Genomic DNA, 16,103 nt, shown 5'->3' with positions numbered 1-16,103 from the left:
AGGAAAACTTTATTGGAAACACTGCACATTTTTGAAGTCTATAGATTCACCTCACTCAAAAAGACTCACTCCTAACCTATTGTTCAGTAGATCATTTCAAGAAGCTTTTCAAGTTAAACAGAAACAAGCACAGTCAGCCCTCCAATGTAATGCACTCCACAAAGCATACTTCAAGGTTCTTTGTAATATAGCAATGGAACAAGGAACAGACCACAGGATTAAAGTTAAGCCAAATGAATGTAAACAGCTACAACTACTGACTTAACCTGAATTGCATTGACCTACTTGGGCAGAAAATGTTTGTCAAGTCTGACATAAGCTTAAGCCCTGATCCTCCTGTTTAGGCCTTCAACAGCTGTTTATACGAGATTCCAGGTGTGTGCTTGCTCTCACTCTTCCTCCACCTCCAGTCACCTGAACACACAAACAGCACACATGGTACTGCATTTCTCTCAGAAGACGCACTGAAGCTTACAGCACTCCACAAGTGTATGAACAGTGACAACCTGTCCTGGTTTAGGCTGGGATGGAGTTAATTTTCTTCTTAGTAGCTGGTATAGTGCTGTGTTTTCGATTTAGCAGGAAAAATAATGTGATAACACACTGATGGTTTAGTCTAAGCAGTCCTTATACTAAGTCAAGGACTTTTCAGCTTCCCATGCTCTGCCAGCAAGAAGGTGCAGAAGAAGCTGGGAGGGGGCACAGCCAGGACAGCTGATCCAGACTGGCCAAAGGGCTATTCCATACCGTATGATGTCATGCTCAGTCTATAAACTGGGCGGAGGTGGCCGGGGCAGCAATGGCTGCTCAGGGATGGGCTGGGCATTGGTCAGTGGGTGTTGAGCAGTTGCATCACTTGTTTTTCCTGGGTTTTGTTTCTCTCCCTCTTTTTGTTGTTTTCATCACAATTTTTTATTATTATCTTATTTCAATCATTAAACTGTTCTCATCTCAAACCATGAGTTTTCTCACTTTTACCCTTCAGATTCTCTCCCCCGTCTCACCAGAGGAGGGGAGGGTGAGTGAGCAGCTCTATGGTGCTTCATTGCCAGGTGGGGTTAAACCACAACACAAGCACATCAGTACAGATTTCACGATCAAATTACTTTAACCTTGGTAGTTACACAAGAGAATTTTTGGACCAACCTTGCTGAATGTCTACTGAACCTTTGACTTTTGTTTCTTTTTTTTTTTTTTTTAAACAGAGACAGTTCACAGGAACTTAAAAGTAAAAAATAATAAAACAACACAGAGTTTTGTTGGTTGTCCACCCAGGAAAAAAGCCACCTTTTTTTTTTCCTTCTTTGCACTGGGATACATTCCTTTCTCAGTCTATGTTTTCTTCTGTACTGGATTTGTTCTTCTCATCTGAAATTCTATCTACCCTCTTCACACGACAGCAAGGATTGAATGCTGAAATTAATATTTTCTATATACCAGTTCTATATGCCAGACCTGTTTTCAGGTATGTTGATAATGACTTTAAAATTCATTATCTTTTATTACAAAGCAAAGCAAAGAATCCTATGTATTTCCTGGACGGAACTTCTAATGCATAGCTTAACACCACATCCTGACTCAGTTCTCCTTACTGCTTAAAATCTGGGCAATCAAAAAATATTTGCAAAGCTGAGCCTCCCAGGCTTCAGAAGCAGTTTCTTCTTCAGGCTCCCACCTGTGACACCACAAACATGTTCTGAATGCTTACTTCAAAACAGAGAAATAAGAGTTCACCATTCCACCCAAGATAGCTAGCAGTGTAGTTTGCGATACTGGGGTGAAACCTAGAGTACAGGACAGTTTCTGAAATTTAAAAGTGTAGATCTATACCCACTAAGTACTAAAGCAGCCCTATACCCTCAGAGAGCAAGTCCTCAGCTGTGCTCTTTATTTAGGGCTATGCTTCTGATTCTCCAACAGTTGTCATTATGGTCACCACAGACCCAGCTTCAGCGTTCACATCCTAGAATGCCCTCTGGGCCACCAACCGACCTTTCTTAATTATCCTACAAAAACTCCCTGCTGAGAGACAGAAAAGCTGTCTCACCGCCCTAGTTTAGTGACTCAGTCACTAGTAAAGACTATCTGTTGGTCACCTGCACAAATTTTCCCCCCCACTTCCTACCTCAAATACATGGGATCTTTGGCATTTGCATACCTACAACCATTTTCAATCCAGCCATTCATGTTACAACAGCTTTGAATTGAGAATAAGCACAGAAACACTCCCTTCTCTTAAAAGAATTTGCTAGTATGTAATTTCACAGTAAGTTTTAATGTAGCCGGTATCTGCCATAAAACTTTTGTTAAGAAATGCTCTTATTTGTAAAACGAAAAAGCCTCCATGGATGAGAGGCTGATGAGATGATAAACACCTCTGGTGGAATTTCTGATTAGCCCATCTTTGCAAAAGTCTCATGAGATTTTAAGCACCTGACATTATTACCTATTCAGAAGACATTAGTCTGTCAGGTATAAAGAGTTTGTTCATTATTGATGGACAGTATTAATAATCAGTTGCTGCTCAGTCCCCAGAACCAGCTTCTCCTCATATTCTGAAGCAGATGAACAGAAGTGCTGCTAAGAAAATAGCCTCTTAAGTGCTCTGAAAATCCATTTTCCAAACCAGCAAGGTGCTGCTAGATGCTGCATCATCAGAAAAAATGAAGAACTAAAACTTGTTATGTGTCGGTCCAGTGACACTGTCTACAACAATTTTAAACAAAACCCTAAATTATTTCAATAATTTCAGAGAGCAGCATTAACTGCTAACAAAAATCTGACTACCTGATTGACAGTGACGAGAACCGGTATCTATGGCAGCAGCATAAGATGCAGCTTGAGTGGTGGAACTAGACAGTTTCTGGTACTAGTAGTTGATCAGAGCAGCATGGCATGCTTTTTTCGCAGCATGCAGTGGTAAGATGTCAACAAAACAATAGCTGCCAGTCTGTTGCTTACCATTAGAGGTCCACTATATGCAAACTGGTGATTACATCTCAGGAAGTTGTATGTATACCTTTATGAGTGAATGAACACTAGCTCTGCCCCAATTCTGTGTACCCTATAGTATCCCATCAACTGTAGATTTCAAAACAATTAATATTGCCTCTCTACCCACACCAATAAGTTTGGTGATGCTTGTTTGTTAGACACTGCATAAAATGGTCTCGCTCTGAGGAGCCTGAGATGGCTTAGTGACCTGTCAAAGTTCCACTAAAAGATGTCATAAGCAAAGAGTATCAGCTTAAGCCAATGTCCAACACACAGAAAATCCTCTATCCTTCCTCTGAAAGCAATGGCCATGAAAGAACCCAGCAGTCCCCTTATAGTACACTCTTAAAGGTCTCGGCTCCTGAGAGGAGTGCCTACAGCTCTGCCCATTCCCATGCTACAACTATTTTAAGTCTGTCCAGTACAAACTAGGTGAAGAGTACTGCTTTATCACAGACGGGCTGGGAGAAAGGGGAAAGCAGAGAAGCTTCTCTGGAGGGCCTAACAGACCCACAGAAACAGGAGGTACCAGGGAATAGAGGCTTGCTCGCTGGCGAGACTAAAGTAAGACAGATATGAATCAGTGATGCTCAATACAAACAGACATCTGATATTCACTGCGTCTGTATCATGCACCTGTTTTTCAGAAAAGAAACTGCTGTCTGTGCACATATTTCACAGGAATTAGTGAGCTACAGAGTGACCAGCCTGCAAAACTCATTGCCACAATGAACAGCTTTGTACAAGGGTATTTAACAGAGAATACCCATTTCAAGCAGTTTTATATAACCTATAAGAGTCAAATGTTAAGAATTAGAAAAGCTGTAGAGAGATGTGCAAAAAAAAACCCCCACTTTTGGAATATCTAATCCTTTTTAGTCTGAAAAAGCATAAGGCATACAAGTGACAAACATTTCTGCAAATTTTAACATTATCCTGATCACAAGCCAACTAAGACACCTTGACATAAAGCACAAGCCAAATACTCAACGTTTTTAAAACAAAATCTGTTTCTCTTCATGAAAGGAAATGCTTAATAATTTAGTTTGTGGTTACCAGAAGGTAACAAACCACAGTAAAATGTGATGCTTCTTTACTTTCAGTATCACCTTCAGAAAGCAACCAGTAACAGTGTGGGGGGAGCCTCTTTTATAATGAAATACAAATCAGGTTTAGTACAAGAACTGAAACATGCTTTCCTAGTCTTTTACCACAAATGTAGTTTCTGCAGCTACAGCCTTAAGCAGATCAAATCACAGTTTATATAACTTAGAGTAGGCTAAATGTGGCCCATAACAAAACATGCACGGTTTCAGCCAGTGCTAAAGCTCAAAAGCTTATTGCACATAAACATTTCAAGTTACTTAAACAACTCACTTCCAGCAGCAACAGAACAACATACGCCTGTTGCCTTTAGCAAAAGAAAACAGAAATGAGGTCAAGTGTAAAAATAGAAGATGGTTACATTCCTGACACTTGAAACCTCATCTTAGAGCTATGCATTTACTGCACTCTCTACAAAAAAAACCCAGACCCAAATAAAAAAACAAAAATATCAATCAACTTTGTCAAGCTCCAAGTGCACTAAATCCTTTGCATTTTCTGATCTTTAGAAATATATCTAAAAGCATCAAAATAGCATGCAATAATCACAGCATAAACAACTTTTCATACTGTATGACTAAAATGTTTACTTTCACAGCCTGAGAATCTCAACTTTTATTATGTGTCTCCTTCTTATGATATGCTAAATAAATTAAAAATTCAAGTCCTGATCCTGTTTACTAGATTCTTAAAATAGTCCAGTGCAATACGACAGTATGTTTTGAGAAGTTACTTTATTACTTAGGCCTATAATCTTCAAGAAGGATGAATGAGTAAGGCCTACTGTTTCCTGCTTCTCTTCCTCAGAACCATGACACAAAATTCTTTCACCGACGCAATCTTCCAGAAGCATCACACTGGATTCACCATTTTTTTCAAAGGTAACTTCTTTACTAAAACACATGCACGCTAACAGTTACTTTTAATTTATCTTGTCAAAGAAAGTGATGGATATCTGCTTGCACATAACTTTCTTCTTTTTAATCCCCAAATCCTGCATATCTCCAAGCGCCTCACACTTTAAGGCCCATATCATAATCTGCCTCATTCCCCAGACATACCATAAATCCATAAACAACATACCTCTAAAATGATGTGACCTTGTCCATAAACCCCTATTTCTTAAGATATCCAATGTCTACTTTATATAAAGCAGAGATTAACTATCCCTTCATGGTTCTTACCAAAGGAAAGTGATGATTTATCTAAACTTTCAAAATGTACAAATCAAGTATGAGCTAAATATATTTTAAAAATCTGCAAAGCCTCTACACAAATGCAAGTCATCCAGAAAAAAAAAGCAACTTCTTATTTTACAATTTAAAAGGTACAGAATTAGTACTGTTATCAAAGCCTGTTCCACAGTTTCATGCAATCATTCTAGCATTCTCCCTGTTCCTGTTGCTATTGAAATACCCTACGCTTTGAGGCAACATTTCAAAGTATTGCTTTTGTAACAGCAACTGTTACTGTTAGTGGCCAGCCACTAACTTCTACCATAAATTTTCAACTGTGCTTGCAAATGGTAAACAGATTATTTGGCAGCACATATCAAAATTAATGCTGTTAGGTTATGCGATAAAGAGCTATTCTGCACACAGACAAAGGAGCAGAGAGGCACGCTTGCAGGTGGGGGAACCCACCTAAATACCCTGACACAGCTGCTCCCAGGGCTATCACAGGAGAACCATCAGCTCTCCCCATGTCCCCCACCACCAGTGGGCCTCCCCAGCGCACTTCTCGGATTGAGAGGTGTGCCTGCTTACAGGGCTACCAGATTTATCATGGCATGCAGGGGAAAGGCACTTGGGGATTGCACAAGTTCTGTCATGGGAAGTGTAAGGGGGGAACCAAAGGTGGGGAAAGGGAGGGGTCAAAGTGGCTTGGGGATGAACAAGCACAGAAAAACTGAGGGCTATGGTTACAAGAGGGACAGGCCACCTGTGAACAGGTTGCAGGTCAGCATGCATATCTAGCTGTGCTCTCCCCCAAATCATGGCTGTCTGTCCTGTCTGCTCATTAATCTCCTTTTGTAACTCTTCCTGTGGCTCTATCCAGCGTGCATGTGTGTCTACATGATGAGTGGCGTCAGACTGTTGGTCACAGGGGCCTGTGGATCTGTGGTGCCAGCAAAGGAGGGGGTGATCTTTTGCAGGTCAGGGTATGATCACAGGGAGTACCAAGCTGGACTGGCCAGGAAGCTGGCAGAGCGACCTGGGAAACAGGGATGGGGCAGACTGTCCAAGTGAGGCAACTGAAGGAGCTGGCTGCTGGAGGAAAAAGGGGGGTCCAAGTGGGCTGTTGGAGAACCTGTGGTGTTTGGGCGGGGTGGCTGGGCACGAGTGTGTGTGTGCAAGAAGCAATGGGGGATAAATGGACCCAAAGGCCAGTTTCAGGGTAGAACAGGTGTCTAAACCCAGTAACTGGAAGGATCCACACACGCATGTGTTTGCCACTAGCAGACATTCAGCTTGACCATCCAGAAGGGGCAAGAGGATAAGGCCACTGGCACTGTCTGTGCTTGCATTAGTGCTGTGGTTTCTGCATTAATATGGTGGCCAGCTATGTTTTTATACATATGTGCTGAATACATGTCTGTATGCTACTGAGAATACGTGCTTAGCCTCACTGATGGCTGGGCCCGGGGCCATGCGTGCCTGAACTAAGAACCAGAAATACTTGGAAAAAAACCTCCTTATAGGCCTTCTTTAAAAGCCAGAACCAAAATATATAAGCACATTTTTAACTTGAAAATGTTTCCGCACTATTGTTTGTCTCCAGGTGTGAATCAAGTACTATTAGAAATATGGCTCCAAAGTTATGATTTACTTACAGTACAAACAACAGCAGATGTGGTCTGGAGGGGATTTGGAGCATTTGGGAAAGCTTCAATGACTATTTCAAGATATTCATACAAATATTTCACGAAGTAATGTAAGTTGAGAACCTTTTACCATTGCTTGACGTAGAAGTCGTGCACTTGCACAGCGTAAGTGTATCTTCGTGCGCATAATCCTACCCCATCAGGGTTTTTTCAGTCATACAATGCAAGTGGTTTTCACCTGAGAGAAGTGTAGTTTACAGATATAACACAAGAGGCTGCTACAGTCACATAACCTGCCTTAGTTACATCATGAACAACTCCAGTTTATCCAGAGCATCCCAGAATGGCGAAGTCAAATCCTACACTGACTTTTTCTGACAACTAAGTTACTCCAGAAAACATCACAGAATCTCAGGAAATTCAGCAGTAATGAGTCTTAGTCATAATGAATGCATAATTAACTGAAGTAAATAAGCAGAGACTAAGGCCTACGGGATTTATAATGTTGTAACTGTCAGCTCAGCAGAAGTTATAAAGAAACTCAGCAACTCAACTTTTCTGTGCCCTTCCAGATTCACTGACCTCCTGACTGCAATAATGCCAAATTTAGAGTTACTTGAAGGAAGAACACAGCGAAGCTTAAGAAACTGGACAGCAGGTGACTACACTGAATGGAAACAAAACCACAGTTCACTCTCAAAAGGCTAAAGGGGAGAGTTTTGCAAATAAACAGCAGGATCACATGGCCCAGCAGAAGAGCCAGCAAAACCCCACCTGCCAGAATCCAACAGGAACAACAAGGCTAAAAAAGAGCTTTATGGGTATCAGGCAAAGATTTTCAGATGGAAATCAAATTCTTTAATGGCAAACTGATGTCCTAATAGAAATACTCACAGCATTCCTAATTACTTGAAATTATTAGTACTGCAGGAACATTAACCTTTTGCTTTGTTTGCTGAAGTTAACCATCTCCTTTAGTGAACTTCAGAGTTCATTCTTTCAGCAATGCTAACTTGCATACATTTTAGCCATACCTATCAAGCAGAAACAATTGTGTTGAAAATATGATCACCAGGATAGTAGCTCCAACTCTCTTTATCTTTTTTTAATTTCAATATATAGACCATTATATAGCACAGTGGTCCTGACTGGGTTGAGTAGTATTACTTGGCTTTTTCTTTCAAATATTTGTCAAGAGAACCACATGGTAATTCCTGAATATCCCCTGAAAACATTTGCTACAGAAATAACACTAATAAATTCTCAGAATAGTAACCACTTCTCATTTTCTCCCAACCACATGGTCTTAATTCCCCTTTCAATGTTAAAACAACCACTTATAGGAATCAAGCCTTCCATTTGGGACAGGGACACCACAGGTGTATCAACTGCGGTATGTGATTCAGTAGCTGACTATTACCACAAAAAATTCCAATGACTATCACTTCACTTACAGAAGCCATGCATTGATGCAGGTATCTCTTTTTTGAGAAGCAGCTTTTTTTGTCATTTTTTTAAAAAAGCCTGAACAAAGAATTAAGACATGTCATTTCCAAGATGTTCTTTGAAGTTTAGTTCCCTTTGACTCCTGAAGGGAACAGGAACTGATAGCAAATGCTATTTATTTTGCTTGAAGGATAGTACCAATACACATACTTTGAATAGTTACACTCAGGAGTGCGTGTATTTTGTGTTTACTATATTACTGCATACTGCCTTTCACCACTTCTTAAACTACTGTAAGAACTCTGATTTGTCTCTAACTCCTACCGCTAAATCTGTAAGAACATTTGTAGACATCAGCTGGAAAAAAAAAAAAAAGAAAAATCTTCCCAATGACAGTCAGATGCCTCCTGGTGGAACATTATCCAGTACCACAAAGTTGTTGTTATTCATCTTGAAACTAGGTTTCAAGATTGCTTAATTTGCCATTAGAAATATGCACCTATCATTTAGGACTTTAACAAGCCAATTGTTTAAAAAAAGGAAGAAATAATCATGATTACTGACAGCTTTAATAAGCACCTATTTAGAAACCATGCAAAGAAAAGTTTTTCTAATAGTAACAGCAAGCCTTTGATACCTGCTATGCAATTCAGGTGCTTAAACACAGACCTCCAGTGCTATTTTAGGTGCCCATGCTAACTATAAGCTACTTGACCTATGATATGGCAACAATTAGCGTTAAGTACTTAACACAACAGAAAACTCTTCTGCCCACATCCTGTCGTGCTTCCCCGCAAATAAGCAAGAAGAGCTGCTGTTGTGTGATTTAAGACTCTTAGACAGAACACAAACTGCATAAAGCTGAGGGATGCGTCCTTTGAAAGGAACACAACAGTTGGGACTGGAAAAGCAACCAGATAAAAGTTAAGGCATCATTGGCCAAAAGACTCTTAAGAGAAGAGACCAAAAGAACGAACCTGAAGACACCCTGACTTGTAACCAGAACTGAATGTGCAGTCTGTCCTCATGACGCTCTAAGAACTCTCAGGACAGAGATCCTGTTCACAGTCACTATGTTGCTGCACAACTGGTTGGTTGTGCACATATTCTTTGTGCACGTGTGTCTATAAACACACACCATCTCCAGTAAAGCATGCATGTTAGCAGCCAAGACAAAGGCTGTCCCTTCTCTAATCGCTCAGCTACCTCTACTTAGATTTATCCTGCCTGGCACCTTTCCACCCCTCCCACCCCCCCCCCCCCTTTTTTTTTCAACTTCAGAAGAATGCAGGCTTTCAGTAAATCTTATCTTGTATCTAACAGCTCCCATGCTGACAACTCAGATGCCCTATAGCACCTTCACGTAAGTGTCCTTCAGGTAAGATTCCAAACACCCCATGTCGCTATCAAACCACTTGCTCTATTAGTGTTTTTAATTAGTTTTTAAACCTAATTTTTTGTTGGCAAGTTCTGGATTGTTTCCTCAAACAAGTTTTTAAAACATTAATTCCATTTGTCTTCTTTTACATCTTAGAAACACTGCAAATCCAAATTCAGCATTTATTTTGCTACTATATGCTAAGCAAATACTACTTTGAGAATATTTGGAGTGAAATGCAATACTTGAGAGAAATTCTAAGCCTCAGTATTTTACATCACCTTAACAACACTCACAGTATGTTAAACCTCCAACTCCATGCAACTCTTAGAACTCGGCATTCTGCACTTGTAACAAACTAAATCTTTACATCCTTTCTTTGCTAAACACTATACAAGAAGCCAGAACTCCAAAATTAGCCTTCATTAAGTGCACCTTCTAAGCAGTGGGCTCCAAGTCTTTTTCTGCCTCTAACCAGAGAGGTTTACTCCTGCTCCATGGTCACCTCCCCACCCTAGAACTCCTCCACATGAGAACACATCAGAATCTGTAGCCTGAGAGTTACCATGGTGACTCCTGATGTCACCTCTAAACTATTTTAGGGCTGTGCAGTTTGGGCTTTTGTCTTTTTGTTTGTTTTGTTGTTGGGTTTTGGGTTTTTTTTTTTAAACCGCTCTATGGTGACTTCTAAACTAGTGTTTTCTCCTCACAATGAAGGACAACTTACATTTTTGTGCTTCAATTTAAAGGACTGATAAAATTTGTGAAGAAATAAGTCACATACCAACTGCAGTCACAACGTACAAGCAATGGACACTACAGTTGCTCTCTAGATACAACTTCTAATACTTCTTGCTTTCAGAAATAAGTTTCTTAGGACTAACTGCCATTTTCAAAGACATCTTTACTTTCAGTTTATTTTTACTTCTTACTTTCAATGTTTCCAATAAGCTTCTGATCAGAAGCACATTTAGCAAGAATCCACACACGTACATTCATCAGAATTTCAAGCTCCTTGGGTTTAGTTAACATCACTGCCAACTTTGCAGTAGCAACACTAACTCTGAAACATGAAGTTGGCATGATGTACCAGGACAAAAATGACAGAGAACTAACACTACTGTTCTGAATTGCAGCCAGCTAATCTTTCAGTCCTGCAAAAAATTATATTCAGGATCTGTAGCAGCTTAGGATGCTATCATTTCTTCAAGACCCAGAAGTCCAGCCCAATTTTCTTAAACAACATAGCAGCAGCACCTGCTTTAAGAACTTGCATTAAGCAAGCCTGAAGGCTCTCATTAACACCCAGTGCACACAAATAAGTCCCAAAGGAGTTGAAGCACAGTAGTTATTTCCTGATGTTTTAATGTAATTATGCCCATAATATTTAATATAAACTACTTGACTTTACTCCCTAGAACTCCATAAAAGAAAGAAGTGGAACAGTGCGATCAGAGTTCTGCAAAGCAGATATATTAAAAGAATTCTCCATTCAAACAAAAAAATCCACACTCGTTGGTTGGAGAAGATGAAGCATACAGATCAACTGCTGACCCTACCGGAAGATTCCTGGAGTGCCTTAGGCCAGTCACATACCTGACTATCCATTTGCAAAACAAGATGGCACATATCATCTTCCCACTTTTGCTTTGAGGAATTTACATTTTAAGTAGGTAAAATAAATTAGATAATATTCAATGATGTTTGCATTCAAGAGTGCCAAGTGCTGCAAGCACTTTTCTTACACAGAGAGCTAATTAATGATAAGCTACAGAGCATAAGTTTCGGTTTAGCAGGGTAAAACAGCAGATCTCTCTGACATTCCTGATGAAAATGGGAACAAAGCAGGAAATCAAAAGAACAGGTATGTATAAAGACACTTCTCATCCAGAAACAATGACTGTAGTCTCAGTTTTTTCGCACCATGCACTGAAGACTGGGATGAGCATTCCCATACTGACTATTTCAGAATTGTTTTTAATGTATTTGTTTTGAGGAACTCTTAAAACTCCTGGCATAAACCTTTCTGGGGCACTGCATGGAAAAATCATCTTGCCTATATTGAGTTTTGGGAGTATCTTTGGGGGGAAAAAAAAACCCACAAACCGGTATTACTAACCATGTCTTGCAGTAGGAACTTCAAATTTGATCTCTGTGTTACTGTTTCGTCTTTCAGGTTTGCCTAAAAAAAGCTCACAGGCAACACGCTCTTTAGAGACTTCCTCCTGCACTGGTATCATGCCTAAGCCTACCTTTAGCTTCAGAATACACACCATCTCAAAGCAACCGCGCTTCAAGTTTACAGAAACACAGCCAAGTGACTGCTCTGGTATGGTCCGTCACAGGCACGGAAATCTACAATACATGTCTGGCAGTTAGGTTCTATTCTTAGTCTCCTACTAGGCAGAAGCCTCTTCGAAAGGAGCTGCTGCAGCTTGGGGCAGTCACTGACAAGCAAACAGAAGACTGAACAATAAAAATCATGAAATTGCCAAGATTAGGACTATAAAAATGGCAAGACTTCATAAATTTGTAGAGTACTGCAAAACTGAAACTGGCTTGTCAAATATCTAAAGCAAGTCACGACACGAAGTCTGAGATTGCAGGAAGAAGACCCAGAGAAAGCCAATTAGGAGAGGCAGAAAGATTTTTACAAGAATTCTGGAGTGAAGACCAGAGATTATGCAGGGAAGGAACCTAATCCTGCACAGACCCAGTGATAACATCTGGCCATCCAGGGCTGTCCAGTATTACATACTTTTTTCCATTTCTGTGATTTCACGACTTTCTCCTCACGGCAGACCTCCCAACAACATCCAATTGTTTTTCGTTGCATTTCTGTGGGACACTGACCGTTGTAAAGAACATCTGGCTAAGCATCCATCTCCAAAGCCCTCATTGTGGCTCTCTGACCTCACTCACGTACTTCTTACATTGCTATCGTTACATTTATTCACCCAAAGTCACTTAAAATACCAAAAGATCTTTCACACATTTGTCCACCTACATATCCACAATATTTTTCAAACTTTCCCAACAAATCAGGCAGGAGTTCTGCAGAAGACAGCTCCATTTATCCATGCCTGACTCCTTCCAGAGATGGTCTGCCCAGCACCCAGAGTAAGGTAAGGGTCCTGTGGGGAAAAAAAATGTATCACACATATTGTGATTCATATGCAAGAATAATGAATTATGGTTACAAAGGCGTTCTCACAATACACTCTCATCATTTACTAACTTTAAGCATTAGATTTCTTGCATCTTAAAAACATTCTCTGTAATACAGAGAGCACACAGTCAAGAGAGACTAGGTATCTTCATTAATTCCCTGAAGTGCTGACTATCCTTACCTGTGTCTCTTTTTTGTGTGCGTCTCAAAATTTACTGCTCATTATCAGAAGAAACCTTACTTCCTTGCTAAAGTCTGCAGTTCAAATGTGCTTGACTTTTACTTGACAGGAGTAAAAAATACCCACTAGGGGAACAGTAGCTACATGGGCACTGGTAAGCACTACAAGGACACAAGCATTCTCCACACACTGCAGCAGTTCAGCACTTCCATCTCTTCTTACAGACCCTGAAGATGTTTTCCTTCGTCTTCCACCAAGAAAAATGAACAGTCCCTCCTCCTTCCACCACAGTAAGTTTTTCTTTTTCCCCCTTTTGCTGTCAAAGACGACAGAGCTGTACAAAGCAGGCCCAGGCTGCTGACTGCGTATCAAATAAATGCCAAGATTCCTTCCCCCTCCGCCCTCCCTTCCCCTTCCTCCAACTTCATTGCGAGCCGCTGACAACTGCCGAGGCGGGGGGGGGGGGGGGGGAGGGCGACGACGGAGGAAAGACAAGACCTGCACGGGCACAGAAGAAGGCGGCCCGAGGTTTCGGGCCGAAGAAGAATCCCATTAACCGCAGACCGCGGCTCAGCTACAGGCAGGCGCGACCCAGGACGCCTCCCGCGAAGAGATAACAACAAAGAAAAGAGACAGGGGAGGAGGTGGCTGCCCCGGAGCGAGTTCCTGCTCCTCCCCTTACGCTGCTCTCAGCCAAAACAAGAGGCCACAATGTAAACAGAGACAAAATGTGCGTTTATGGCAAAGCGGGGGGCAGAGGCAGCCTTCGCCCTCCCTCGCGGCTGCCGCCAGGAACGCTCGCCCACTCCTACCGCCGCCTACCCGCCGCGGCTTACGGGGCGAAAAGCAAAGTTACCGCGCATTTTACACACTTTATTTATGTAAACAAAGTATTTTCCCCTCGCTGCTGCCACACCACCTCCTCTCCCGAAAGAGGCAATACCCTTCCTTAGCCCATAGATTTTTCTTGAAACAAAACGAAATGTTGTCTCACACTCCCTTTTGCCTCTTCCAAAATGCCTGGGCCTTGAAGATGCAGCCCCCAACAAGACCCCGAGGTTATAAGGGGGGGGAGAGGCGGAATATAAGCTCCCGTTCGCACTGCATTTCCTCAAAGGCAAAAACCTAGCCGTCACGGAGAGGAGACAGGCCGCAGAGCCGCTGCGGGGGACGAGCGCTGCCCTCACCTTGCCTCTGCCCTCCCTCCGCCCGGATCTCAAGGCTGGAACCTTCTCTCTCGTCCCCGTCCGCTCACACCTGTCCCGGGCCCGCGGCAGCTACACCAAACACCTCTCCTCCCAACCCTTTCTGGGCCAGAGATTATTTATTACGCAGGGGGCGAAAGGACGCGGGGGCTGGCTCGGGCAAAAGAGGAGGAGGAACGGGCTGCCGACGGCGTACGCACACTCTCCCCGTCCCGTCCCTCCCCACCCCGCAGAGGCGAGCGGCGGCAAGCCCTCGCCCTGTCCCGGCTGCGCGAAAACAACCTCCCCCCCCCCGCGCCTCAGAAGGGCGCGCGCCTGCGTGCGGGGCCAACGGACAATGGGAACCGGAGCGCCCGGGGAGGCGTGGGGAGGGGGCCGGCGCGCCGCGCTCAGCCCCCGCCGCAACTCACCGTCCCGGCTGTCCGACGGCGGCCTCCGCGCTGCGCAGCGGGGAACCGCAGTTCTCCTTCTCCCCCCCCCGCGGGACACTCACCCGTTCTGCAGCGGGCCCCGGACCCTGCGCGGGGCGGCAGCGGGGAGACCCGCCTGTGGGGGAACGTAGGCGGGCGAGCGCCGAGGGAGCGGGAGCCGGCGCAAGCAGAGGTCGGCGTGCCCCCCGCAGTCACAGTCACCCTCCCCCGGTCCCCGGGTCGCCGCCGCCGTTTGTGTTGGTGAAAGACGGCGAGGGGAGGAGGGGCCCCAACAGCTGAGAGGATGTAAACACAGGGTCACGTGACCCTGCCCCCGCAGGCGGCCGAACCCCCTCCGCGCCACGGGGTCGGATGGGAGGGGGGGAGGGAGGCGAGCCGCTCCGCTTCGAGCCGTGATTGGCCGCGCTTTGCCAGTCCGACAGCCAATGGGAGGCTGGCGTTCACGGTGCTCGTCACCAGTCGCCTGGGGACGTGGGGATCCTCGTCCTCGCGGTGGCGCGCGGCTGCAGGCTCCCCCCTCCCCCAGCAGGCTGGAAACCCCCTCCAGGGAGCGGACCCGGCCGCGACCCCCGTGTCCGCGCCACCCGTGTCCCCGCCGCCCGTGGCAGGTGGCCGGTTGTCTCCCGTGAGCCGCCGAGGGAGGAAAACAGGAACGGCTACTCGCACTGGAGGGACAGGCGGGGCGAAACAACCCCCCGCGTTGCGGTCGGGGGGCCGGGGCCGGCCGCGGGGGGAGGAGCAGCAGCACAGCCGGAGGCGGAGGAGGACAGGCAGCTTCTCAATCCGGAGATTGAAAATGGGGCAAGGTGCCCGGCGCCCATCCGAAATTGCTCTGCTTTCACCGGGCCACCTAATTTTATGGCGTTGTCGCCTTTCTCCGACGAGCAGGGGTGCGGGGGAGGCCGGCATTTTCTCGGATCCCGCCTCTGTCGGGTCTCGCACAAGGGAAGTCGGAAAGTGGCGCTGCCCCCCTCCGAGAGAAGGGACTTCGGGCTCTGATGTTGGCGATGCTGTGAAAGATGAGATAGTTTGAAAAAGTACAGGGAGGAAGAGAGATCACAGGGAAAGCTCAGAGGAATTTGGGAAAGGAGGAAGTACTGTGGAAGGGAATAGACGGGGGTAGGTGAAGGTCGTGACAGCCTTGGGCCCTGGTGCAGGCTGGTGAAGCCCGAGGTGATCAGAAGTACTGGGTCATTCTGAGCCCTGGTCTCAAGTGAGGTTTCTAGGGCACTACCTGACATTTGGTTTCAAAGGAGGCTGGAGGAATGACGTGAGATTTGAGGAGTCAGAGAGTGGGGAAAGTAGGCTGCTTTTGGTGTTTTCCAGAATTAAAAGTACACAGCTGTCAGGACTTGCACTGGCTTTGCTAAT

General features: G+C 44.2%; 1 protein-coding gene across 9 annotated transcripts in view; it reads right to left on the bottom strand.

Moving 5' to 3' along the window:
* The window catches only part of PCMTD1 (protein-L-isoaspartate (D-aspartate) O-methyltransferase domain containing 1), a 44,113-nt gene extending 29,066 nt beyond the window's left edge, over positions 1 to 15,047 (bottom strand). For 2 of the 9 annotated variants that reach the window (XM_087753472.1, XM_087753520.1), the window contains exon 1: positions 14,795 to 14,934. The gene's annotated coding sequence lies outside the window, so the exon portion shown is untranslated. Of the gene's footprint in view, positions 1 to 12,504; positions 12,529 to 12,753; positions 12,881 to 14,283; positions 14,436 to 14,711 lie in introns of those variants that run through there. The other 7 variants (XM_087753480.1, XM_087753521.1, XM_087753525.1 and 4 more) reach the window with 7 other exon arrangements.
* Positions 15,048 to 16,103: the final 1,056 nt, after the last annotated feature.

Source organism: Nipponia nippon, unplaced genomic scaffold, assembly GCF_047370975.1.
Source record: "Nipponia nippon isolate SJK-2023a ecotype South Korea unplaced genomic scaffold, ASM4737097v1 scaffold_1, whole genome shotgun sequence".
Classification (NCBI taxonomy): Eukaryota; Metazoa; Chordata; class Aves; order Pelecaniformes; family Threskiornithidae; genus Nipponia; species Nipponia nippon.
The sequence above is the reverse complement of the archived record's forward strand: the minus strand, read 5'-3'. Positions and strand labels throughout refer to the sequence as shown.